Source organism: Protopterus annectens, chromosome 6.part0, assembly GCF_019279795.1.
Source record: "Protopterus annectens isolate FY-2018-M chromosome 6.part0, PAN1.0, whole genome shotgun sequence".
In the NCBI taxonomy this organism is placed as follows: Eukaryota; Metazoa; Chordata; order Ceratodontiformes; family Protopteridae; genus Protopterus; species Protopterus annectens.
The window spans coordinates 340686816-340714613 of NC_056737.1; the positions used below are offsets into that span (position 1 = coordinate 340686816).

General features: G+C 40.1%; 1 protein-coding gene across 1 annotated transcript in view; it reads right to left on the bottom strand.

Annotated features, from left to right (window-relative positions):
- Positions 1 to 27798, bottom strand: part of LOC122804309 (galactocerebrosidase-like) — a 503531-nt gene that overhangs the window by 245268 nt on the left and 230465 nt on the right. The gene's annotated exons all lie outside the window — the stretch shown is intronic.

A 27798-nucleotide genomic window follows, 5' to 3' on the forward strand; every position in this document is an offset into this window, starting at 1 on the left:
CACAGGTTAGAGAGTCCATTTACAGTTCATGTTCAATACATAACCCAATGAAAAACTCCATTCCCACACTCATCAGCTCAGCACCCATTGAAGGACCAACTTCCAGCACTCCATGCCACATTCCAATAAAAAAAGACAACAGCAATTCCATCTAGGACATCATGAGTGACCTCCACTGCAATAACCGCTCACTCGACAGAAAAGTGGCACAAGAAAGAAGACACCATACAGAAGAATGACACAAAAATGAAAAGTGCATATCAAGTGCCGGAGAGGCCGCTGCCACACAAGGCGCCATCTTGCCATTCACCTTTTCTGGTTGATTTTCATTCACCTTTTCTGGTTGATTTTCTTTGAGGTTCTCTAAATTTCTTCTTTGCTGGCATCCAGACTGTGTACTTACTAGCCAATAACTGAAGGTTTACTTAAGATGACAATACCACTGGCTGTTTCCCTAGTTTCTTTTTTCAGACTGGTTGAGGTGAAATTAAGGTGTTGACTAGTGTGCAGCCATCTTGGAAATCACACAGGGTGAAAAAATCCTGTCACGTTTCCTTGATATGCTTTCAGACAAGTATGTCTACTTCCTTACACCCATGGTAACCAGACTGATCAGCCGGTCCACTGGAGGGACCATCTAAGTAGGAAGAGGGGGAGACTGAACAATCAGCCTAAAAATAGATTTGCTCATCCTGACAGGGTGGATCTGTGGGACAATTTTCCCTCTGGTGCATGAGTTCAAAAACCTCACTGAAGTTGAGGCCCTCTGGAGGTGATTGGGGGATCCCACTTGAGCCTACAACTCGGCATCTGAAATAAGAGACAGACTCATTCAGGGAACCTGTTCTTAGGAACCTTAGAGGTTAGCACAGTCAGAGGACTTGTCATTCATCTTGGCAATTTGCTGAGGGAACATTCCTTCGACTCTGACCCTAGGATGTATGAGAGGGTACAGAGGGCTAGAAGGGTGTCCAAGGGAGGGCCTGATGCCAGTGGAGCCTGTTCTGCAGCTCCAAGAGTAGTGGCTGTGATCCTTACCATAACCTTGAAGGACAAACCCATACACATTTGACCTGAGGAGCCTCCACTGAGTGCCAGTTCTGCCCCTCAAAAGAAGAAATATGCAGTTTCAAAAAAGGAATCCCCAAGCCAGAACCAGTAGATGGACCAAAGTAGGGGGATCAGTACTGTGGTCTCAAAAGCAAAGCAAAAGGCCCTGATACCAAACAAGCATCATATGTGAGGAGTTTGATTATTTATGCTGATGACATGGTTTTATTCTGCTCCATCCATTCTGTCTCTTCTTTTGAACTCAACCCTCAGCATTATTTTCATGCTCTTATCCAATGGGTCAATGATGAACAATTACTACTGAACTCCTCTAAAACAAAAATAAAACCAATGTTTTTTGGCAACAAGCAAAAGATCACGTCTTTCTCTAGGCTTCTAGACATACTCTTAGCATCTTAACACCACTGAAAATGTCACTTCATTCAACTACCTAGACATTTGACCTAAATTACTAACACTGGCTGGACTACACATATAAAAATATCATCTCTCTGCTACTCTGGGCTAATAGGATCTCCCCTTTTCTATCCAGACCCTATAGAAATGCTGTAGTTAAAGATATCTTAACTCGGTCAGGTAGAATATATATCCTACTAATTGCTGCAGCTTCTAAAAGAAATGTATCCACCACGCATTCCATCTCAAATATCATTTTCAGATTTGCCATGCTCTCCCCAAGAAATAAACACCACTGCAAAACCATTGAAAAAGCTGGCTACTTATGAAACAATGTGGTGACTTTCTACTTTCCTCTCAGCTATTTAAACTTAATAATGCAACTTTCCTCCACTAGTTTCAAGACTATTCAGAGATGCACCAACATACAACCTTAGACATCTTAACCATTTATGTCCTTCTCCTCCAATCCTCACATACTAGCCTTCACTGCACAGACCATGCTTTTTCAGTCCTTGGTCCCAAACTGTGGGATCTCTCCCTTCTTTACTTAAAAATCATTCCTCTTACTCCATTTTCCATTCACAAATAAACACAGATTTCAAAACTGTAGGAAAATGCAACTGCTATCTCTCTGCTCATATAACTTAACCTCTTAATTCCCTTTTTGTCTGTATTCCTTGCTCTGACTCTATGATTGTGATTCTTTCAGCATGCCAACTCTGAACTCCACTTATATTTAATGCATGTATATACATAGCATTTTTTCACTCGTTCATTTTATATACGGTATGTGTATATACTGCATTTTGTCATTCTGTATATGTCATAACTATTGTGTTTTCACTGGGCTGAGACTGAAATGGGTCTAATGGGGTCAGTGCTCTACTCCAGTTGACAAATTCAAAATAAAAATAAAATAAATATGATATCAAAATGTTGATGTCATAATGTCGGTACCAAGATCCACTTGACTTTGAATGCTTCAGAGTAGAGTGGCTTAGAAGGCTTTAGGCAAGGCTCTGTGCTGAAGACATAGGCTCTGGGTAGGGGGGTTTGACCCCAAAGACACTGGATGTATAGGTTGGACCATGGAAAGAGTGAGTAAGGGGGATAAGGGACCAGCTCATTTCACCCTCTGAGCAGAAAATGGATGGCAGAAACACTAATATCAATCTGTGTTTTGTTGAAAGCCCTCATCATATTATCCAGATCAAAATTTGAAATGTTCTTGAAAAATATTTACAATGGTGGATGAGATGGTAATCTTGACAGTCCCCTCTCTGAACAGATGCATCAAATTATGCATCAAGGCAATGTGACTGACAACTGTCGGAGGAAGGTAGAGCCGAAGGAGCCAGCATTAGGGGACTCTCTCCAAGTCTGGATCCCAGTCCTTTCCTCTGGTCCTGCCCCCTTCCTTTCTTACACCATATCTTTTGTGTGGCTGTCTGCCACTGGATCTGTGACAGCAAGCCCTTTAAAATTAATTTGGTCCACCTACCTGACAAGGTGTGCTGACAGTTTTGCAGATGGAGCAATTAGGCATAAAGTGTTGCACACCCACACAAACAATGCACTGATAGTACGAATCCCAACGTGGTTTTTTTTTTTTCTAAATACAAACAGGCAAGTAGGCCTAATGCTCGCATGCTGAGGAGAGAAGAAAAAAATCACCAAAAGAAGCTCAAAGTAAGAGAACTAGAGAAAGAAATCTGTCAAACAATGAAAAATATAGGTAAATAAAGTCCTTAATGAGGTGGAGCACTTAGCTTTAGAGTGCATTCGCAACCTGGTCTGAATGTTGAGATGGCAAACATGATCCCAGGAAGACTCACAAGCTGATACACCATGTGAGCGGAAATTGGGCACAAGGCTGAAAAACTAGTTTTGCTGAACTGGATCCAACAAGCGGACTGAGGACCTATAAGCTGGATCAGAAAGATGGGATGAAAAGAGTCTTGCAATTATGACTGCACAGGATGGGTACAGATGCCGAAATACAACTAACTGGGAGCAAAATTCAGAGGGTAGGCAGTAACCTCAGGGAACAAGGTTTTCCTGAGATGTTAAATTCCTTAATACATAACATATGTTTCTTAATTCTTAGTACCATTCACAATTGCTTTAAATTGCAAAACTTTAGTCCAATTTTATACCAACTTCAACAAATTATACAGCAGATGTGGAATTAGTCTTTTAAATCTTAAATTGTTAGATAATCCTAATATTGCTGGCAATAGTAAAAGACGAGTTTTTAATGGGCATTTCTTCACATATCAAAATGGATTGTATGGACATCATTTAAAGCAAAATTAAGAGGTTGTCTGAAGCACTGACGTCAATGTAGAGTCAAGAAAACGAACCAAAATTAAAATTACTGGAAAACATTAATATCAGAACTATGATCCCTTACTGGAAAAGGGAAACTGAAGATTTGCAGTCTGTAGGTTAATGTTTTCTTTAACTCTCCTCTTTGAGAGAGCTCAGACTGAACAAAAAACTTCCAGAGTGGGCCCATTTATTTTCTATATATTTAGGCAGCATTATACAACTTCAAAAGCTTTATTATCTGCGGTGGTGGTGCTGTGGTAGCGTTGTCACCTCACAGTCAGACGCTGTACAGTTCAATTCTCAGCTAGAGCGTCTTCTGCGTGGAGACATGCGTGAATGGGCGTACCTTCGTTGAAGGTTGTGCGTCAGGGCTGGCAACTTGGCACGTAAAAATAAACTACCAATCATTAGCGGATCAGAGTTCCACTGTGGCGACCCCTAACCGGGAAAAGCCGAAAGACACAACATAAAACTTCAAAAGCTTTCCAAAAGAACTTTTTCCTCTAAAGTTTATTGAGAGTATTTAATGATATGCACCATCACTCAAGCGCTAATTACCATCTTTCAAGATCTATACAATACTTCCTGCATTCAGGATTAATAAACCTACTTAGAAGCATTTGCAGCATGCTTTATGAGAACATGTGAATTATAAACAAAATTAGAAGAAAGAATCCTCAGGTGAGGTACTTTCTGCCCTGCTCTACAGTTACAGGCTTGCATTGATGAACTTAGAGATGCTCTTTCTAGTAGATTTTACCAATATGGCAAGAAAGAACTGAAGGTTGTATAGGCAAATGCTACATTAAGACAGAGATAATTCAATGTCAGCCCAAACATGGAGAAAGGCACCCACATCAAAGTCAAGCCAAATGTCACAGCACAACCTGCAGAAGGGCTCTCTACAGAGATGACTGCTACAGCAATCCATGCAACACATTTATGCAATGTTCCTATACACGTGATTAAAGAAGCCGAACAGAAGCTTTATCTTGTGTACTTAAATGTTTCAAAGTTTTCACCATATGACATTATAAATGACCCTGTTATGGCAAGTAAAATAGCAGATGCTACTAAACCAAATGTGCACAAGGTTCATATAGCAGATGGCTGCATCTGAACTCTTCAAAAATGCAAAGAAATTAAGAAAACTATTTGCCAAGTAATCTCTAATCTGTATCACAACCAATTAAGGACAGTTCTTAAAACACAAACTTTATACTGACCCCACTGATCCTAATAACTGTTGGTCAACTTGCTGTAATAAATTGACTTAAAAATCTACTTCTACTACTTTAGCAAAACGATGCATTTTTCTAAATGCTGCTAATATCAGGTCTTGTGGTAGGTACCAAGTGCTGCCAGTACTCACTAAGGGTTTTACTAGCTTTCAAAACCAGCAAAACACTTTGCATTTTTTCTGTGGCAAACAGTACACGGAGCAGATAAAATTCCATGCGCTACAAAGAATTATGATAAAGTCTCCGAATACAAGATGCACCGCTTTGCTCTTGAGGTGAATTTCCTGGCAACCACATGGTTATGTATTTGAGACACTGATATGATAAGGAGACCCAATCATAATTGTCTAAATTAAGCCTCTGTTACAATAATTAACCACTAATACTTTTCCCTCACCTAGATGGAACTGTAGCCCCATAACCTGCTTTCAACAATGATACAAATATTTTTTTATAATTGATTTAGGACAGTCCCAAAATCATGGTAGCAACTGAAAATTCTGTCTTCTCACTCTAATAAGTTAAATCTTAATGGAGCCATCTTATTTCCTATTTACAGTGATAGTCATTCATTATTTCTTTTAGACATCCAGGGCACTAATGTTATTTGCAAAATGATTTTTTTGAAAATGTAAACAAAATCTTCTCAAATGCTGGAAAATGCAATTCAACAATTTTCAATAGAAAGTTACAAAAAATTAATACTCAAAATCCCATCAAAAATACTTTCAGATTTTTTTTATCAACTCCTTGTTAATCTCTGCGTAAGAGAGACTTTAAAATAAATAGATAACAAATGGATGAACTTTGCTTGGTTTCCAAACTCATTTAGGATATCATACTAATCTACTCTCAAATCAAGAACTGGTTTCAAAATTACCAAACATCTACTAGCATTATCTTATTTTAGATACCATATCAGTCAAACAAATGTTGCAATAAAACATGACCTATGTAAAGCTGTCTAATTCTTCAGCTGTCTCTTGGATAATTACAAAATTAAATTTGATTAGGAACTTTTACATATCCTTATAGGAATTATTAAACATTATGCAGATTGAGCAAATGACAGCAAACACTCCTGATATTTTAAATGAAGAGCACATAATCAGCTAAATACATCTGCTCTTGCTGAATTATAAACAGAAACTGACTTGTTTAAAAAACAATCTTCTCACTTAAAATCTCTAAATCATATTCCCTATCCTGATGGGAGTCATCAATCATAACCTTTACTCTGCAAAATTTTCAAAGTTTTACCCTTATGACAACAGTAAATATTAAAGAAGTATTGGGGATGCATAACTGCTAAGCTTATACTTCAACATATTAGCTGTTTTTTTTTTTTTATTTTTTTAGCTCTCCACAGCAGATCAACTGCCACCAATTCATCTACTCTTTCATCAGTTCTTTCAGACCCAACTGAGACTATATTTAACCCATGTCCAGGAGATACAGGACCCTGATGTAGAATCATACTGATGCTGGGAGTGTTGTTGCTATCTTCCCCATCCATATCCATTTGATTAACAACATTCCAAGGGTATATGAGGGATCGGAGGCGAAAATTAAAGTGAGTGGGGTCCTCTCTAAATCTCTGCCTGAGCAGAGTAACCAAGGCAGGGGTGTCCTCTCTCCCCCTTTATCTGCATTATATTTAGAACCACTGGCAAAGAAAATAAGGGACTCAGAAATTCAAGATATAAATTGGTAAGGTAGTCAAGAAATTATAGCTCTATCTGCAGCTGACATTTTGTAACTGACAAAACCAGAAATGGATAGTACGGTGTTGTGGAATATATTGAGATGGTTTCATATCTTTTCAGAATACAAAATTAATGAAGCCAAAACAAAGGCAATAGCGATGAATTATGCACCCAAATGCAAACTGGTTCAGCAATATCCATAACTGTGGGGACATGATAAAAGTATTTAGGAGTATGGATTAAAAATTATTCCAGTGTGGCAGCTAAGGATATGTGGGAGGAGACTAAACAAAAGAGAATACAAAAACTGAGAAAAATGGAATCTCTGTTATATGGATATCGACAGAAAGATACAACCAGTTAAAATGTTATTAGTCCCTTTAGTCTTACACACAAGTCAGGCAAATTTTTATCAACCAGAGAAGTTGTGGATAGCAACTAATAAAGGGTTGAATGTTTTATCCGTGGAGGCAAGTGGGATAAGATTATTTTTCCAATAGAACAGGGCAGATTGGGATTACCCGATTTGAAGGGACATTTCAGAGCAACACAGTTAAGGCTCCTATATGTAGCACAAGCAGAAAACTATAATTCAAAGTGGAAAGAGATGATGAAATGGGGGGAAGCTCAAGAAACAAGGAGAGACTAGGATTTAGAATGCAGACCTTTAAGAATAACAATCATACAGATTATATTCATAAAGTAGCAGAAAGTATTCTAAGCCTTAAGCCAATACAAAAATGGAGAAAACTGGCAAAGGAACCAATGTATTGGGAGCAAACTCCTGGAGGGGGAAAGGTAATAGAATGGAAAGATGCCACAAACTTATCTGGATTGCAGGTTAGAGATTGCCTTCCCTATCAAGGATAGACATCAGAGTATAGGCAAAGAAATAAGGATGTCCTAAATGAAAGACCAGCACTGGTAGAGTTTTTAGTAGAATCTAGAACACAAGTTACCTTTAAGAAAAGAATAATTAGTAGAGCTTATAAAATATTGCATGACAACTATAAGAATCAATCAGGTTAGAAAGGATTGAGAAGAGAGATTGGATCAGCAATTCACAAAGAAACAATTGAGGGATATATGTGTCTCTCCCAAACATGCATCAAAGTCTACAAGATTTAGGATATGTGCTTGGAAGTGTTTACATAGGTATTTTTATACCCCAAGTAGACTCCGAAGAGTTTTTCCTCAGGTAGACAAATTAGTTGGAGGTGTGATGGGGAACAAGAGGTAACTGGGAACATTTTCTGGGAGTGTAATGAATTGGCAGACTTTAAAGGTTCCCTGTAGACTGCTCTGTCAGAGATGATGGGTGAGCAAATTGGTGCAACTAAAGAAATTATTTTTATGAGCTATGATACAGAATTGGAATTGCCTAGACATAGTAAGGCCTTGCCAAGTCCAATTATGATGGTTGCCAAAAAAGCAATTACTAGAAAATGGAAATCAAAGTCTAAACCAACTTTACTAGAAGTAGAAAAGCTAGTAACAGAGATAAAACAACTGGAATTGGGATCTTTAGTAAATGGCATTAGCAAATTATATACGAAAAAATGGGAATTGTGAGATCAACACATGTAGAGGAGGAATGGGGTTCAAAAGAAGGCAGGATCTGAATGAGTTATGTAATGGCTGACTGATGACTGGATATATTATAAGTGAAGTACAGTGCATTTCCAGCTACAGCTGGGTCAGCATGGTTTGTAATGTATAAGGTTTGCAACTGAGATTGTCTGTGTAGTTTATTTTTAATTTATATAAATGTAAAATTGCCTAGGTCATATGCGATAATTCAATAAATGTGTCTTGTTTAAAAAAACAAAAAAAATCCCAAGGGTGGGATGTGCAATGGGCGACACAGCTGAACCAACCCTCACCTCTGCAAGGAATCGATATCCGGACACCCTGCCCAATCCCAGAAGCACCTTCTCAGCCATTGTCCTCATCCCCATGAGAAATAGGTGGCATGCTTGTGTTCCCTCTTTACACATCCTTCCTTCTCCCCAGGATGGACTCCACTGTCCTCCTTTGTCAGTACCTCACACACTGATTGACCCCTGGTCACCTTGGCCATAATTAGTCAAGACTATAAGTCAACACACCACAGCACTGGAAAAATAACTTGGTATAAATCAAGTCTTTTGTTTTTCTTGAGTAATGTTTGGCATTTTCCTTGTTACGCATTTCTTTAAAAAACTTTTCTATGTCCAGTTTCTGATTTCAATACTTATTTAACAGCTAAGAAGTCCTTCTAGTGCCACTGTAACTTATATGCATACTATCTGGATGTTATCTGAAAGCGCTCGTTTGCTATTTGTAAATTAGTCTTTTATAAAGGTTAAATCTTTCTTAATTTGTCTTTGCATTAAACTATGACAGGTTATTGGAATGACATTAAGACGGTAACTCTTAAATCACATTTACAGTTTTGGCTGAATTCTTCACAGTGACACAACGGACTTCATTAAGGGAAATATTAACATCTTCTTAGAATTATATAATCAAAGAAAGTGTACAAGGCAACTGTGCCATGTGGCCATTTGCACCTTGCTAGCACCCACACTCAGACTTTACCACCTTTTTCAAGGCAGTATAATTCAGTCATACACCAAAGGTGAATTTATGAATTCCCATCCAAATACCCAATTCCTTCTTTAAGGAAGGTAGTGTGTCGCATTACTTGATTTGGAGAGACTATTTGTTCCAGAGCAGGGATAGCTGTGACAACTCTCTCTCCACCATGATTTATATGCTGAAGCAGGTTCTGATCTCTCGTTCTAATGTTAGCTGGACCATGATTCATACAGAAAGAAGTCGGACTGCCAGATCATTAACGGCATGAAAGGCAAGGCAAGGATCTTCCTCGAGGAGTCTATAGGACACAAATTACAGGGACAAGGGCTCCAGTCTCCCTTTGTAGCTCAGGTCCTTTAGGCCCATGATCTTTGTCAGGAACCACTGGGATCTCTCCAACTACTTGACATATTTAGTAATGGAGCAATGTTTTGGATGATAGGTCTGATCAGCACAGAATACATAGGAGAAAGGACTTCTTTGGATCTAGAGGAAATACACTCAGGTCAGCTGTGTCAAACAAAAGGATTTTCTGATCACTGTTGCAACATGATAATCAAAGGAGACGGAGTTACTTGCAGATGCTTTAAGTCTCTCAATATCTTAATTCTGAAGTGAGGTATGTCCTATGCTGTAAACTGGTTAGAGGGTTTACCAAAAAAAAATTGCATTTTTAAGCATTTAATTTTAGCCTATTTTTCAGAACCCCAGCTATTTACATGTGCAAGTTTACTTTGCAGCTTCTGCATATTAGAACAGAATTTAAGTAGGGTACCCAGTTTACAATCCTCTACAAACTTGGTTAACCAGAGCTCGTGTTTTTGGTTTGGTTTGGAGATTAGAGAAGTATATTCCAGAGCTGCAGACACAGATAGGTTCATAGGTTCATAGGTTCATACTAGGCTATCTGCCCAAGGGCATTTATAAGCCTAGCCCATAGTTATGTGGCTTTCGCCACCCCAAACTATGCCTATCATTTTTCTGTGCCTCTGTCAAGCAGTGACACTGAAGTAATCCCTGGGGTATATCTGCGATCTCCCATCCATTGGTCAAGATTCCTCTTGAACAAGGCCAGCGAGGTGCTCTGCCTCACATGTACCGGGATTTTGTTCCACAGCATAGGGAGTCTCTGGGTGATGAATCTGTCCCTCCAGCACGTTCTATTTATAACTGTGTCAAGGTTTAAGTCTCCCGCCCTTCTGGTTCTGAGGGATCTAGATTTTTTGAGGTGAAGCATATTCATCAAATCTGGGTTTGACATGGCCTTATATGTCAGGCACAGGTCACCTCTGAGCAAGCGGTATGAGACTGAATAGAGCTGGAGTTCTTTCAGTCAGGCAGCATAAGACATATTTTGAGACCCTTTATCCTTTTGGTGAGGAACTTTTGGGGCCTTTCAAGCTGCATCAGGTGTCTGGTCAGATACATTCGAACGGGCATTGTACTCAATCATAGGTCTAATGAGTGATGAGTACAGGGGACGATGACCTCCCTTGATCTAGATGTGAATCCCTTCATGATCAGGTGGGCGATATAGAAGGTTTTCCTAACTACTTTAGCAACATGAGTGTCAAACGAAGGCTACTGTCAACTTGGGTCCCCAGATCCCTGATGACTTTTCTGTGCTCAGTGGATTGCCACCTATATGGTAGCTAGGGGTAACCTTGTTTTTCCCGAAGGGTATGACTATGCATTTTTGGCGTTTAACTTCAGGCCATGGCTCTGGCACCAGTTATCCGTTTCTGTGAGGCCCTTCTGGAGGATATCTGTGTCAGATGTGTTTTCGACTATGGCCCAGTTTGCAGTCATCTGCAAACTTTGTCAGCCATAACCCTCCTGTGTTTGCTTGTACTTCAGAAAAGTAGATGCCGAACAAGAGTGGACCCAGGACTGAGCCTGTGGGACACCACTTGTGACAGGCTTTGAGTCTGACATGGCTCCAGCAACTCTGACCCTGTGGGTTCTGTCACTTAGCCAGTTTGCAACCCATCTTGTGATGTATGGGTTTACATTCAAGCTGATGAGTTTTTCGATGATACCTGAGTGGGGTATTGTGTCGAAGGCCTTTGCCAGGTCGAGGTAGGCTGTATGGACTGCCTTTCCCTCATCAATGGCCTTGGTGACTGTCTCGAAAAAGTCAACCAAGTTTAAGAGGCAGGATCTGCCTTTGACAAAGCCAAACTGGGTTGGATCCAAAGTCTGCAAGTTCCCTATGTCTTTATGAGTTCCATTATGATCCTCTCCATGGCTTTGCAGATAAGGCTTGTCAAGCTAATGGGCGGTAATTTCCAGGGTCTGTGGAGGCACCGCCTTATGAAGTGGGACCACAGTCGCGGCGCCACTCCTTGGGTACGTATCCTGAGGTGAGGCTAAGATTAAACAGCTGTCCTAACTGTGGGTTTAATTCCTCGTTGAGTTCATGAAGCACACAGCCGGGGACACCATCCGTCCCATGGATGCTGTGTTTTTGCCTTAGTGAGGGCAGTTCTCACCTGGGCATTGGAGATGTTTGGGGGGCTACAATCCTCTGGAATAGATATCTCTCCTTTTGGGGGGGGGGAGTTTGCACTGAACCGGTCAGCCAGTATGTTAGCAATGTGTGTAGGTTCAGTAATTTTCACATCATTTTGAACTAATTCTGAGCATATCTGGGAGTTTCCTCCTAGGTTTCTAACATAGCTAAAGAAGGCCTTATGATTGTCTTTAGAGTCCTTGGCGATTTGCCTTGGATGATTTTATGAGAGCTCTTAGTTTTTTACTTATAATGATCAAAGGTGTCTTACCTTTCAAGGATTTTGCTCTATCTTGTAGTAGCTTCCTCCTTTTGTTGTAGAGCTTGTTTATAGCTGGGGTCCACCAGACTGGATGCTTGCCTTTGGTACAGAGAGTCTTAGTTTTGTTTGGGATTGCCTGATCCATGCAGTCCTGTAGGTGCTGGTAGAAGGCATTTGTAAGTGATTCAGCAGGTTTGAGTAATGTTTACCACTGGCTCTCAGATCCCTGCAGTAGCTTACTGGTTTCTTTCATGGTCTCTAAGGAAGTGTGCCTGCCACCCTCACAGTACGGGTTCTGTTCCCCTAACCATTTAGTTATCCATTTAACTATATGGAGATCAATTTGGAGCACATTTAGCTTGTTGATAATATTGGCATAAGGTATGGTATAAAATGCCTTGGTGAGGTCTAGGTACGCTGCATGAGTGGTGTGATAAATGTCCATGGCTTGGATTACCCTGTCAGAAATTCACCAGAATCAATAGACAGGATCTATTTTTAAATAGAAACTGTTGGCGATCAAACTACAGTACAAAACTTCTTCTAACACTTAACAGATTTGTTATCTTTTCATTGCCTTACAGAAGATGCTCATCAGATAAATCCTGGGGTAGGTAGTGCAGCTGCTGTTAAGTGGCATCACAGCTGCTGTGCACCAAACCTCGGGAACAAGGCAGTGGATAGGCTCAGGCTAAACTGTAGGAGCGGGCACACTACCACATTTACTGCTGTTCAATAAGCAGCCTTTTATAAGATGCCATAGAAGATGTATTTTTTGGGAGAGTAATTTTGCGATGGGGGAGGGGGGTTAAGATCCTTTGGTATATGTGGGTTTTGTTTAGAGGCATCTGTGGTGAAATTTGTACGGAACTGCTTTGCCAATATATTTGCAATATCCAACGGATCTTAGTAGGTAGTGCCATTACGATATTCTAAGCAATGATGGTTGTTTCATAACTTTCTGATGCAAGTAAACCAGGATTTGTAATTATCCTTGGCTTCCAATACCAGCCTACGTTCATGGGAAGTCTTTTTTTTCCTTATTGTAACGTTTATTTATGTAAGTGAACCGCAAGGCTGATTTGTTCTTACCCTTTCCATTCTGTATAATCTGTTAGTGCCTGCCTAAACTACACAGTTTTCTAGGTGAGCATATAATTTGCATTAACTTCTATGTCCACATTTTGAGTATAAGATTTCTATTTGAGTAGTAGTTTGCACATACAAAGTCTTTGGATACTGTGATATTTTCACCTACTGATTTAAGGATTCTAAATGAGAAGTCTACTAATTTGTGGTAAGCCTCGACTGGGATGGGTATACCAGTGGGATAGCACAAATAGATGCTATATTTGCAAGTACTGAGTCAAGAACATATTGTCCTTTAGTAGGCACTGACTATTTTATCCAGGGAGTTCTTGTTTATAAATCAAGGAGTTTTGTGGTATAACCTACATTTCCCATTTCATCAACCAGGTAGTTAATGATGCCCAGGATAAAGGACTTTGTATACCTGAAGTTCATCCAATATATTTTAAGAAATGGACATGGTTTTCAGGGGTCAATAAGGGAGTCCTGTAACATGGTATGATCTGTTAGTTTTATCGGGTGTGAGTTTAAAGTTAGTAAGTTTGGTTTGGGAGTCTCTGGAAACTTGAGGTGATATGGTCTTAAATATATATACTCCAATACAGTTCCCAGGAAGTTTAAAGGTGTGGTGGTTGCAAAACCCTGGTAAATGATAGGTGCTTGACACAAACCAGGTTTCAGAAATACACACATGAATGTGTTCTAAGTGTAGGAAGGCTTCAACATCAGGCATTTTTTTTTTATTTATATGTTTATCACTGTGGCACTACCAAGTGCTATCATCCAATTCTTTAGCTGTTATGTTTCAGGATGGTAGATCCATTAGCTGGACTTCACCTACAAAAATGCACTACAGGGGCAACAGAGGTTTTTAGCCAGGATGTAGCAGGCCTGGAATGAGATGCAAACCATCCATGGCAAAGGAAGTAGGGCTGAAACATACTGATCACCCTCGATTGATACTGGTTATTCAGCCAATTGCTGAAATTATTTTTCCCCCATATACCTGGCATAATTCTTGGTGAAGGTAGGATTCTGTTCAATACCAGAGTCTTTCCTGCATTTTGGCATGTATGGAAGGCTTGGAAATCTCTCACATACTCTACACATCTCCCAATGTTTTGAACACTATATCACTTGCACCTCCATGGACCATCACCATGTCATAAGCACACTCGTCTTTCAGAGATCTCGGTACATGTCAAACAACTCACTGTCAGCCTATTTTTCTCTACCCTTATGAGATCAGAGTCTGTGCATCTTACTATGAAGTCAGCAATCACCAGTACATTTCTACTGGAGAGTTTAAGCATGCTTGTATGAGGTGAAACTATATCCTGGTGTGTCTATTATAGACGTGGCAGTGTGCGTTATATATTTTTTTTAAACTTCCACTGGGATCTCATCTTGTTAGACCTTGGAGACTTTGGTAATGACTTAGTTCTTCTTTACAGCCTCAGCATATAATATTCCATGCATTTGTGTGGTGTGCTGCGGAGGCGTGTGGTGCTCAAAGGCAGTGTATTGATGCGAGCGCGATGCCTCCATTTTAAATATTTACATCTCTCACAGATAGGTTAAGTAGTAATTTGTTCTCAGTGAGCATCAGAAAGTTGTTACGCTGCTTAGTACACCAGGTGCTAGGAGGATGGCAGCAGCGGGAAGACAAGCTGACTGACCTGACATTTTGCTCCAAATTACAGATAAAAGGCTTATTCTATGGCATTTGGTTTGCTATTAAATGCATCTTATCTTGCTAAATTCGTATGAGTACAGACTATTATATATTAGAGAATATCACATATGTTTGTAGCACAGTGGTTAACTATGACAGATTTATGCAGTGCTCCATGAAGCTCAGCATACATCTGTAACAAGAACCCAGGACCACCACTCTACCTTTCTGGAGACACTGGAAAACATGAAGGCCCTACCGAAAGTACAGTTTTGTACCTACCATAAATGTAGATGTTAGAGTGTAAACATTGCTGCAATCATTACACTTGAGTTATCCTGCCATCAGGCGGTTCCCCAGTCGGCCTGAGTTTCAAAGTCTTGGTCCGGCATCGGTTGCTGTCACCTCCTCCCTGATGTCAGTGCGACAGGGGTTAAGATGCAGCCGACGTCATTTTCTTCAGTTTTTCTTGCCCCCAGATGCCAGGTGCCCCCAAATAGGTAGGCAATTCAAATTGCTAATAAAACATACATAAGAAAAGCAAACAACAACTTTCAGTTACCAGCAAATACTCCCCATAGGTAGTAAAGGGTAGAAGGCATAGGCACGTACCAGCAAGTAAGAGGGGAAGGAGGGAGGGTAACCTGGACTGCAGCAGTGTTTACACTCGAACATCTACATTTATGGTAGGTACAAAACTATACTATGTTCATCGTGTTACCCTGCTGCAGTCATCACACTTGGGTGGAATCCCAAAGCTGAGGTAGGGAGGCTGGTTCTATAAGGCCCTACAGCACAGCAGTGGTGAAGCCAGCTCTGGATTTGGAGTATAAAGGCAAATGGTAATGCTTGGTGAAGGTATGCACAGAAATCCATGTTGCCACTTCCAAAATCTCCTTGGTAGGTACTCCTCTGAGGTAGGCACTTGAAGTGGCTGTTGCCCTGGTGGAGTGAGATCTAATGCTGCTAGGTACAGGTTTCCCATGGTGAGTATAGCAGAAACGTATACAACGTCCTATCCATTTTGAGATAGACTGTTTTGAAATGGCTTTTCCCTGTGTTCCTGCAGCATATGCTACCAATAACTGCTCAGATTTTCTGAAAGCTTTGGTTTTGTCCAAGTAGAAGCGTAACTGCCTGTGAATGTCCAAAGAATGTAGTAGTCTCTCTCCCCTTTGTTCTGTGGTTTTGAATAAAAAGTTGGCAGGTGAATAGTTTGGTTTAGAGCCACACTTGATACCACCTTTGGCATAAACGTAGGGTTAGTTCTTAAAGACACCCTGTCCTAGTGGAAAATGAGGAAAGTTTCCACTGCCATTAGTGCCTGTAATTCTGAAACTCTTCATGCTGATGTTATTGCCAGTAGCAGCGCAGTTTTCCAAGAGATGTATTTTAATTCTGCTGTGTTAGCTGGCTCAAAGAGAGGTAAAATTAATTTTTACAAAACAAAGTTGAGGTCCCAAGTTGGGGTAGGTGCTCTACAGGGCGGGCTTATGTTTTTAGCCCCTCTGAGGTACTGTTTGAGCAAAGGAATAGAAAAAACTGGTGGATCCATGTTGTAATGAGCAGAAATGGCTGAGGCGTGGACCTTGATGGATGAGAAAGAGAGGCCCTTGTCCAGCATCTCAGTTAAATATTGAAGTATCTGAGGAATGTGTGGGACAAGAGGGTCAAGGCTGTGTGCCTGGTTCCAGGCACAGAATCTCTTCCATTTATCAGAGTAGGCTTTCCTGGTGCTAGGCTTTCTGGCCCCCAGAATGACCTCCATAACAGCTTTGGAGAGAGGCATTGCTTGCTTGACTAAGGAATTTTCCATGCAGCTAGGTTTAAGGTCTTTAGCTGGCTGTGAAGTATCTGATTGTTGTGCTGTGTCAGCAAATGTGGGATTTGAGGGAAAATCCAGGGTGGTTCTTGTGCTAAGTTCTTTAAGATTGAGTACCAGTGCAGGCGTGGCTGTGCTAAGTTCTTTAAGATTGGGTACCAGTGCTTGCGTGGCCAGTCTGGTGCAATCAGGATCATCTTTGGCTCTTCTTGCCTGGCTTTTATGAGCACCTTTGGAAGGAGAGGTAAAGGAGGGAAAGCGTATACTTGCAGGTTTTTCCAGCTGAATGAGAGGGCATCCACTTTCCATGCTTGTGGATGGTAACTCCTTGTGCAGAATTTCTGTAGCTGGCAGTTCATCGGGGATGTAAACAGATCTATGTCCGGGCTCCACCATTTTTGTGTTATCATTCTGAATATTTGTGGATTCAATTCCCATTCGTGGGATCCATGATGTTTCTGCTTAGGTCGTCTGCCAGTGTGTTTTTCTCTCCTGGCAGGAATTGTGCTTGCAGAGGAATTTGGTAGTTTAGAGCTGTGTTTCACAAGGTCATGGCTTGTCTGCAGAGGGGGTAGGAGTGTGTACCCCCTTGCTTGTTTATGTACCACATAACTGTGGTGTTGTCTGCCTTTAGTAGTAGTTATCCTGGATGTAGCAGGTCCTTGAAGGCTACAAGTGCATTCTGTACAGCTAGCATCTCTTTTTGATTGATATGAAGATGCCTTTGCTCCGTGGGCCACTCGCCCTGAATACATTTTCCTGCCATGTGTGCTCCCCAGGTGTAATCCGATGCATCTGTTGTCAGTGTTTGCCTGGCTATGGGTTGAATAAAAGGATGTCCCTTGTTGAGGTGACAAGCTTGAGCCCACCATCGAAACTCCTGTTGAAGGCAAGGAATTAGTGGTATAACTGTTTCCAAACTTTGACAGTGTTGAGACCATACACTCTTTAGGTCCCATTGTAGTTTCCTCATATGCAGTCTGGCATATGAAATTAGTAGTATGCAAGATGCCATGTAGCCCAAGGCCTGCAGAATTTTTCTTGCAGGGAGTTGGGTTTTTGTTGCCATCAATTGAAAATATTGAGTCAGTTGTCCTTGCTTGTCTGGCGTGAGATAAGCCATCTGGGCTGTTGTGTTCAAGCTGGCACCCAGGAATATTATCTGTTGTGAGGGCACTAGTTTTGATTTCTTTTCATTTACTGTGTACCCCAGGCAACTTTTTTACGAACACCAGATGCTTTAGAAGAATGCCCTTGCTTTCTGCTTGAATCAGGCAGTCGTCCAGGTATGGATAAATTTGAATTCTTTTTTGCCTGCAAAATGCAATTACTGGTGCCAAGCACTTTGTGAAGACCCTGGGCGCAGTAGATAAGCCAAAGGGCAGTGCAGATAATTGATAGTGCATTGAACCAGCTATAAATCTGAGGTATCTTCTGCAGTTTTGTCTGATAGGGACATGCAGGTATGCCTCCTTGAGGTCCAAAGTCACGAGCCAAGCTTTCTTGCCCAGCATGGGAAGAAGCAGCTCTAGTGTCAACCTTTTGAATTTCGGAACATCCAGGTAAGTGTTTAGAGAAGAAAGTTCCAGAATGGGTCTCCAGGCTTTGTCCTTTCTGGGAACCAGAAAGAATCTTGAGTAAAAACCTTGTCCTTGCTCCTGTGGTGGTACCTTTTGAATAGCACTCACTTCCATGAGTGATGTAATTTGTTTTTGAGCCCCTGCCCATTGATTTGGTGGCAGATGTGGCATTCCTTTTAACCTTGGCAGAGTGTGAAAGTGGAACCTGTAACCTTGAGGTACAATGTTGAGAACCCATTTGTCTTGGGTGATGCAATGTCAATAGTGATAGAAAAGTGCCAGTTTTCCTCCTAAGGGGGCTGCCAAGAGAGAGCTGTTTGGTAGCTGTAGTGGGAAGTCATTGAGGCTGCTTTTTATAAGGTTGTGGCCTGTCTTCCCCTTCTTTCTGGCCTGGTGTATCCCATTGTCGAGGCCTGTAAGGACCTTGTGCTTGACCTCTACCTCTTGGACGTCTGTATCTGCCCCTTTGAGGTCTGTCTGTGACTGGAAAGGACCAATTCCTTGTTGGCCAATTTCTGCTAAAATGAGGAGGCTGATCCTGTAAGAAATCCTTCACCGTTTGCATAGATTTTGCCTTATCCTCCATCTTCTTTAATACTTCCTCTGCCTTAACTCCAAACAACACATCCCGCTGCAAAGGTGCATCCAATAATTTTGCCTTAACATGATCTGGTAACATATGTTCTTTTAACCAGGCATGCCTTCTAATGACAGAGCCAGTAACTGCTGCTCTATAGGAGGCCTCTAAGGAATCAAACCCACATTGCAAAGTATGTTTTCCCACTTGCTAAGCTGCATGCAATAAATCCTGCATTTCTTTAAAATTAGGAGGATCTGAATCTTGAAGCATTTTTTGTTTCAACTGAGACATCAAAAATTGCTGATATTTTAGCATGTGAAACTGTCAATTTAAGGCTAAAGTTGCAGACGTATATACTTTCTTTCTCCATCTGCCTAATGCTCTGGAATCTGTCAGAGGAACTGGGTTATTTGCTGAAGAGGCCTTAATCCCTTTGAGTCCCTGAGGAATAGTTTCAGGGTCAGCAACAGGGCTTTTATACAGAAATTTGTGAGAGTCAGGGACTCTGTAATATCTGTCAAGTTTAACTGGGGCTGGAGGTAAGGAGTCCGGGTTTAAGCTGGATTCAGTGTACACATCATCCACAATATCGAACACTGGTGGAATAGCAAGGGGTCTGTGTTGCAGCAATAAAAGGAAGTCTCTGAGCCTTTTCTTGGATTCTGAGTAATCCTGGCCTTCCCAATGGAAATGCTCCCTCATGGTATGTAAGGTCTCCCCAAAGGAGTAGTCCTCAGGCAGGGAGGCTGATGGAATTCATTCCTCAGCATCAGAGTCCTCATAAGGGGGTAAAGAATATCCTAGGTCTGAGGAAGAATCTGAAGAAATGGACACCTGGTCTAAAGATTCATAGTCTGTATCCTTTCTGGGCCATTTATCAGGAGGGGGATGGGACCCCCCTGATCAGGGTGATTAGGTCTTCGGCCATTTTGAGCATTTGTTTCTTAGGCATGGAAGCCTGTCCTGGAGAATGCTGCATCTGTTTCTTTGTTTTTAAGGGGGCCTTAGACTTAGCAGAGGGTTTAATGGTTAACTGGGTAGGTCTGAAAACACCCTCTGAAGCTGTGGGTTGCTCAGCTACTTCGGTTCCCTCTGAAGGGTTAGTCTCGGTAGACTGAAAACCTAGAGCATCCAAAGGCCCAGCCAGCTCCACATGGGAGTCGAAGGCGGTCTGTGGAAGCTGTCGTCAGGGGTTGCGTAGGCGCCTTGCTGAAAACCAGAGAACCAGCGACCGGCCTAGAAGAGGCCTCGTCGTCAGTTTTGGGCCTCGGATGCCTGTCCTTGTCTTTGTGGTTTTTATGTATTCGGTCTCCGACGGCATGGTGTAATTGAATTTTCTACCAAAATAATGTCGGGCAAAATCAGACGTTTAATAGTGCACTTGTTAAACCTAGCACAAAACAGACAACCAGTGACGTCGTGGTCCTAGGCATGGAATATAGTAGGAGTGGAAATCCTTATGAGGTATTTGCTTTCCACAAGAAATACAGTTATTAACTTTTACTGACATCGGTCTGAGGCAAGAAAAAGTTTCCCCAACTGGGTACTTAGCTTTGGTTCTGGATTCGGAATGAAAATCTCAGGAGTCGGCCGACCGGCACTTGCAAACTGCTTCTGCTTCGGGTACCGTGTGGCAAGAAAGACTGAAGAAAATGGCATCGGCTGCATCTTATATACCCCTGTCGCACTGACGTCAGGGAGGAGGCGACAGCAACAGACACTGGACCAAGACTTTTGAAATCAGGCCGACTGGGGAACCGCCTGACTGCAGGATAACCCAAGTGTAATGCCTGCAGCAGTGTAACACGATGAACATCACCCTGATATTGGGCGATTTCAATTACCCTACCATTCACTGGGAAAACTACTTGAGTACAAACTCCCAGGCCCAGCACTTCCTGGAATTCATCAACTCAAAACACCCTGGATCAGCTGGTAAACTCCCCTACCAGAGGTGAAAACATATTGGACCTGGTCATCACCAACATGGGCGACAGGTTTTCCACACCGGAGGTCAACCAGTCACTGGTTAGATCAGATCATAAACTAATCACTCTAGATGTCCAAACCCCTCCACCACCCGCAACTACGGAAACCACAGTAAAAAACTTTTCTAAAGCAAACTTCACCTTACTTTAAGACAGAGGTGGTAAGTTTCACAGCCCCCATGCTAAAGGATAATGCTGCCCAAGAGGCAGAAACCTTTACAAATGCACTCTATGAGCACCTACATGGATGCATGGATCGTGCCATCCCTAGCAAAACCAAGGCTCACTCCACTAAGAGAAAGAAACCAGTTTGATGGACCTCTGCCATAAACAGGCTATACAACAGGAGGAGGAAACTAGTTCAGAAAAAAAGCAAATCCCAAGAAGGAAAGACATCCCTGATCAGTATCAGTAAGAAACTAAGGTCCCTCATGAAATCATCCAAGGCCAACTTCGAAAGAAAAATAACCAATGATTCATAGGTTCATAGGTTTATACTAGGCTATCTGCCCTAAGGCATTTATAAGCCTAGCCCAAATTTTTGTGGCTTACGCCACCCCTTATATGAAAAAATACTGTGCCCATTAGTTTGTTGTGCCTCTGTCCAGCAGTGACACAGAGATGATTCCCGGGATAAACCTACGATCTCCCATCCACAGGTCAAGATTTCTCTTGAACAGAGCCAGCGAGGTACTCTGCCTCACATGGACCGGGATTTTATTCCACGGCATAGGGAGTCTCTGAGTGATAAATCTATCCATCCAGCACATCCTATTTATATCCGTGCTAAGGTTTAAGTCGCTTGCTCTAGTGGTTTTGGTGGATTTGGATTTTTTGAGGTGGAGCATGTCCATTAATTCCGGGTTGGACATGGCCTTGTATGTCAGGCACATGTCACCTCTGAGCAGACGGTATGCAACTGAATAGAGATGGAGTTTCTTCAATCTGGCAGCATATGACAGATTTTGGAGTCCCTTTATCCTTTTGGTGAGGAACTTTTGGGGTCTCTCCAATTGCTGCAGATGTCGGGTGAGATACATCCCGAATGGGGCATTGTACTCTATCATTGGTCTGATAAGTGAAGAGTAAGTACAGGGGAACAATGACCTCACTAGATCTGGATGTGAATCCCTTCATGATCAGGTGGGCAATGTAGAAGGTCTTTCTAACCACTTTAGCAACGTGAGTGTCAAAAGAAAGGCCACTGTCAACCTGGGACCCCAGGTCCCTGATAACCTCTTCTGTGCTTAGTGGATTGCCACCTATATGGTAGCTTGGGGTTACCTTGTTTTTCCCGAAGGGTATGACTATACAGTTTTTGGCGTTTAACTTCAGGCCATGGCTCTGGCACCAGCTGTTTCCGTGAGTCCCTTCTGAAGGATATCCGTGTCCGATGCACTTTCCACTATGGAGCCCAGTTTGCAGTCGTCTGCAAACTTTGTCAGCCAAAGTCCTCCCATGTTGGCCTGTACTTGAACTCGGATAGTTCAGCCCACAAAAGGCTGAAAAAAAACACCAGGAATGAAGGATAAACCACAGTTCTGTTCTTTTATTGCTGACAGTTACAACGAAGATGATACTGGGTTGAGCGCTTTCATCTGGATAACCAGATTTCCTCAGAACATTACACACAGAATCACTAACACTTAAATACTACAATGTTCCACCCTCATTTATCCATTAATCAATTAAATATAATTCATCTCAATTGAGATTTAAAGGAAAAGCTGGTAATGAATATTCCTTTTAAAATATCCCAAACTAATATTCTTCTATTTAAAACTATGCAGTTAAATATTACCTTTAATAAAATCATACATAACAGTTAAAACTGTATACATATTCATAACTGGTGTTATATAAATTCAAGACATCAACTTGTTCATTCATCTATCTAAAATATATTTTTATACCTATTCCTATACAATTGCACAATGTAAAACATATCATTATCACATACAAAACTAAACAACTTTATATTCTTGTCGAATATATGATATACAGTGGTGAATGCACTCAATCATACTATACATATATCTTCTATCATATTCAAAAACAATACTATAATATTTTAAATTATTATAAAATCATGTACATATCTGAATCTACACAAGCTAATGAAATATATAAAATATAAAATACAGCATGTTACTAATAGTTCTTTGCCTTCCACATGTGACAAAATATGAAGTGTATTTCATCTATTATATCCTAACTAATGGTTTTGTGGGAATGACTTCATTTAGTCCTGGATGTGTGGCTGCATCAAGACGTAACTGCCATTTTATTTCTTTTTCACTAACTATGGCTTTAATATTTCCCCCCCTGGGGTTAGGTATAATCACTTCTAGTATTGCAAACTTAAAGCCAGTACATCCAGGACTATTTAATATATGACGGGACAATGCATTATTAGTGTCCTGTTTGTTGATACAATATATATGGTCATATATTCTGTTTTTAAAGAAACGGTCCGTCTTGCCCACATAATAGCTTTGACATGCGTCACAAATTGCTAAATAAATCAAATGTTTGGTTAGACAACTACCATGTTTGAAAATTACTTTCGTCCTAGTTTTGTTCTTTAAAATAATGGTATTGCCTTCATATATATATCTACAATAATTACAATACCCACACCTTTTAGTACCGATTTTATGTGTTTTTTGATCATAGAAATAGTTTTGTTTCATTTCTATAATCCTTTTAAGATTGTTCCCTGTTTTATATACAAAATGAGGCCTGGAGGGTACTTTATCTTTTATCATGGTATCACTTGTTAGTATATTCCAGTTTTTACTGATAATTTCCTTGACCTCATTTGTATGTTTCCCATATTTAACAATACATGCTTTTTTATAATAATTAGTATTGTCATTTACCCCTTTGTTGTTATTGTGTATGCCTATACCTTGTAATGGTGGGTATTTTTTTCCCCACTCACTAGATACATACGTAATTATATCATTTAACATTCTTTCTGGGTACTCTTTGTCCTTAAATAATGTACCTATAAAGGTCAGCTCTTGTATCATATTATCCCTAACAGATGTCATTCTCGCTGCCCTTATACATTGACCTTTTACTATATTGTATTTGACTTTATATGAATGGGCACTATTAAAGTGTAGATATTCATTACTGTATGTATCTTTCCTATAGATTTTAGACTGGAAAGAATGTCCATCATTGTAAACATATACGTCTAAGTAATTTATCCCTCTAGTATCATACTGATGTGTAAACTTAAGATAGCTTGTGGTTCCATTTATATACTTAATAAAATCGTTTAGTTCATCGATATTACCTGCCCAGAATAGAAATATATCGTCTAGGTAACGGACATATGTTTTAATGTACTTCATCCACGTGGTGTGGAGTATATATTTCATTTCCCAATCAAGGAGAACCATGTTGGCATACATGGGGGCACATGCTGCCCCCATTGCCACTCCTGAAATTTGTCTATAATATTCTCTTTCGAAAAAAATATAATTATGATCAAGTACTATGTCCATAAAGGATGTAATAAGGGAAATAACATCTTGTTCCAAACCACTATACATACCTAGACTGTGAATAACACTATCTATGCCTTCATTTTTTGGAATACACGAGAATAGATCTTTTATATCTATAGTTACGAATATAATGTCTGGGGTCCACAATTCTTGCTTGAATATTCCCAAAAATTCCCAAGAATCCTTCATAATATGTGGAATTATATTGTACATATGTTTAAGTCTATTATCCACCACTTTACCGAATGGAAAGGTTTTGCTAGCACTCCCTGATATTATAGGTCTGAAGGGGGGTTCTATAGGGTTTTTGTGCACCTTTGGGATCCCTGTAATAGTTGCCAAAATGGGAAATTCGACCTTTAGATATTTATAAAGTTCTTCATCAATTCTATTATCCAATAGAAATTCCTCGAGATATGAATCAATCCTATTATGGGCTATATTAACCTGGTTTAAAGATGACACTTCGTATTGTGAAGAATTATTTAATATTTCAAATATTTTACTACTGTATTTTTCTTGATCATAGAGCACAATTCCTCCCCCTTTATCTGCCACCATAATCCTAATATTTTCTGAACTAATGGAATCAATCATAGAGTGTATTTCTTTACATGAAATATAATCACTCCTATTATATTTGTGTTTATTATATAATTTGTATATTTCTTCATATATCACATTTTCGAAAGATTCCAAAGTTTTAACCATAGGGGGTGTAAAAGAGCTCTTTTTTCTTAAATCCATTTTATTGGATAGTATGGGTGTTTTGTTTTGAAAGAACACCCCTAGATTTAACTTTCTAAGAAATAACTTCACTTCTACCAAAGTGTCTATTAGATCAAAAGATTTGCCTGGTATGTATTTCATTCCCTTAGAAAACATAGAAACCAGTTCTGGTTTCACTTCATAAGAGCTGTAATTATAAATTTTAAGTTTCTCACCACTGGGTAAAAGGGAAGGGAAGGGCCCCCTTTCCTGCTTGTCCGAATCACCTAGACTAGGTTGTATTCCAATACTCTTTGAAAGACATACTTGTTGGATAGATTCTCTTACATTTACCTGTATTTGTTCCACCTGTACTGTCCTTTCCCCTTCCGATTTACTATCTGCCATTTGTTGTGTTCTCCTTCCTCTAAAAAAACATCCTCATTATTGTGATAGTACATATCTACTTGATTCCTATCACTGAAATTTCCCTTTCCATTCTCCCTATAACTTTCTCTAACTTTTTTAACATTCCATTTATATGCTGTCCCTTGCTCGTATTGTTGCATATCACGCTGTAATTTTTTACATTTTTTTGCAAACATTTTTTTGCTGTTGTTGTCAGCATACTCATACTGTTTGTAGAAAAGTTTTTCCCATTGAGGGAAAAGCTTATCTTTACGTATTGCACTATCCATACTTTCAACTTCACTGAGTAATGTACTTAATTTTAATCATTGTTATTTAATATAAACTGCATAAACTGTTCGCCGAAATCATTAAACATGCTGTTACACAATTTTATATTCTCGGCATTCATATCAATTCCCATGGGTTCCTTGAAAAACCGGAGACCCATAGGAACTATGTGACTGTTCATGCACTTTCGCAAATACATATTGTCAACCTGTAATGCTTTGATCTTGGTCAGCTCATTCCCAAAACCAAATATCATGTGCTTCAAGGAATTATAATGCTCATTGTCATCCTTAAATTTGTTCTTGTCTTTGTTTTTAATGTCGAAGTCAAATGGTATATGCAAAAACTTCTCGACATTGTAATTGTCTATTAAGTCTAAGTTTCCCAAGCGGGACTGTTGGTGTACAGTACCTGTGTGTTTTGAATTGGTAGTAACACTGGATTTGTCCTTAACACCATATGTCCTTTCCGGTGGATGCCGTTTGGGTTTGGCCCCTGAAATCAAATATATCTCGTCGTCATGATTCCTTTTAGTTGAAGTAAAGTTGAACGATGTTGTTTTGGTGTCGACTGACGGTTGCGTATCCTTCCTCGGCGTGCAACTTAACAAAAATGGGGACGAGGTATATCTGAATCTACACAAGCATTGAATTATTCACTCCTAAGCCTGGTTCTTTAAGACCGCAAGTTCCGCCCATGACGAACAACGTGCTAGCGTCATCCCGTTCCTCTATTGGCCAAGCAAGTGATGAGGAGATCCCGAATGGGCAGAGAAGAACCTCGTCCCCATTTTTGTTAAGTTGCATGCCAAGGAAGGATACGCAACCGTCAGTCGACACCAAAACAACATCGTTCAACTTTACTTCAGCTACAAGGAATCATGACGACGAGATATATTTGATTTCAGGGGCCAAACCCAAACGGCATCCACCGGAAAGGACATATGGTGTTAAGGACAAATCCAGTGTTACTACCAATTCAAAACACACAGGTACTGTACACCAACAGTCCCGCTTGGGAAACTTAGACTTAATAGACAATTACAATGTCGAGAAGTTTTTGCATATACCATTTGACTTCGACATTAAAAACAAGGACAAGAACAAATTTAAGGATGACAATGAGCATTATAATTCCTTGAAGCACATGATATTTGGTTTTGGGAATAAGCTGACCAAGATCAAAGCATTACAGGTTGACAATATGTATTTGCGAAAGTGCATGAACAGTCACATAGTTCCTATGGGTCTCCGGTTTTTCAAGGAACCCATGGGAATTGATATGAATGCCGAGAATATAAAATTGTGTAACAGCATGTTTAATGATTTCGGCGAACAGTTTATGCAGTTTATATTAAATAACAATGATTTAAAATTAAGTACATTACTCAGTGAAGTTGAAAGTATGGATAGTGCAATACTTAAAGATAAGCTTTTCCCTCAATGGGAAAAACTTTTTTACAAACAGTATGAGTATGCTGATAACAGCAAAAAAATGTTTGAGAAAAAATGTAAAAAATTACAGCGTGATATGCAACAATATGAGCAAGGGACAGCATATAAATGGAATATTAGAAAAGTTAGAGAAAGTTACAGGGAGAATGGAAAGGGAAATTATAGTGATAGGAATCAAGCAGGTATGCACTATCACAATAATGAGGATGTTTTTTTAGAGGAAGGAGAACACAACAAATGGCAGACAGTAAATCGGAAGGGGAAAAAACAGCACAGGTGGAACAAATACAGGTAAATGTAAGAGAATCTATCCAACAAATATGTCCTTCGAAGAGTATTGGAATACAACCTAGTCTTGGTGATTCGGACAAGCAGGAAAGGGGGCCTTTCCCTTCCCTTTTACCCAGTGGTGAGAAAGTTAAAATTTATAATTACAGCACTTATGAAGTGAAACCAGAACTTGTTTCTATTTTTTCCAAGGGAATGAAATACATACCAGACAAATCTTTCGATTTAATAGACACTTTGGTAGAAGTGAAATTATTTCTTAGAAAGTTAAATTTAGGGGTGTTCTTTCATA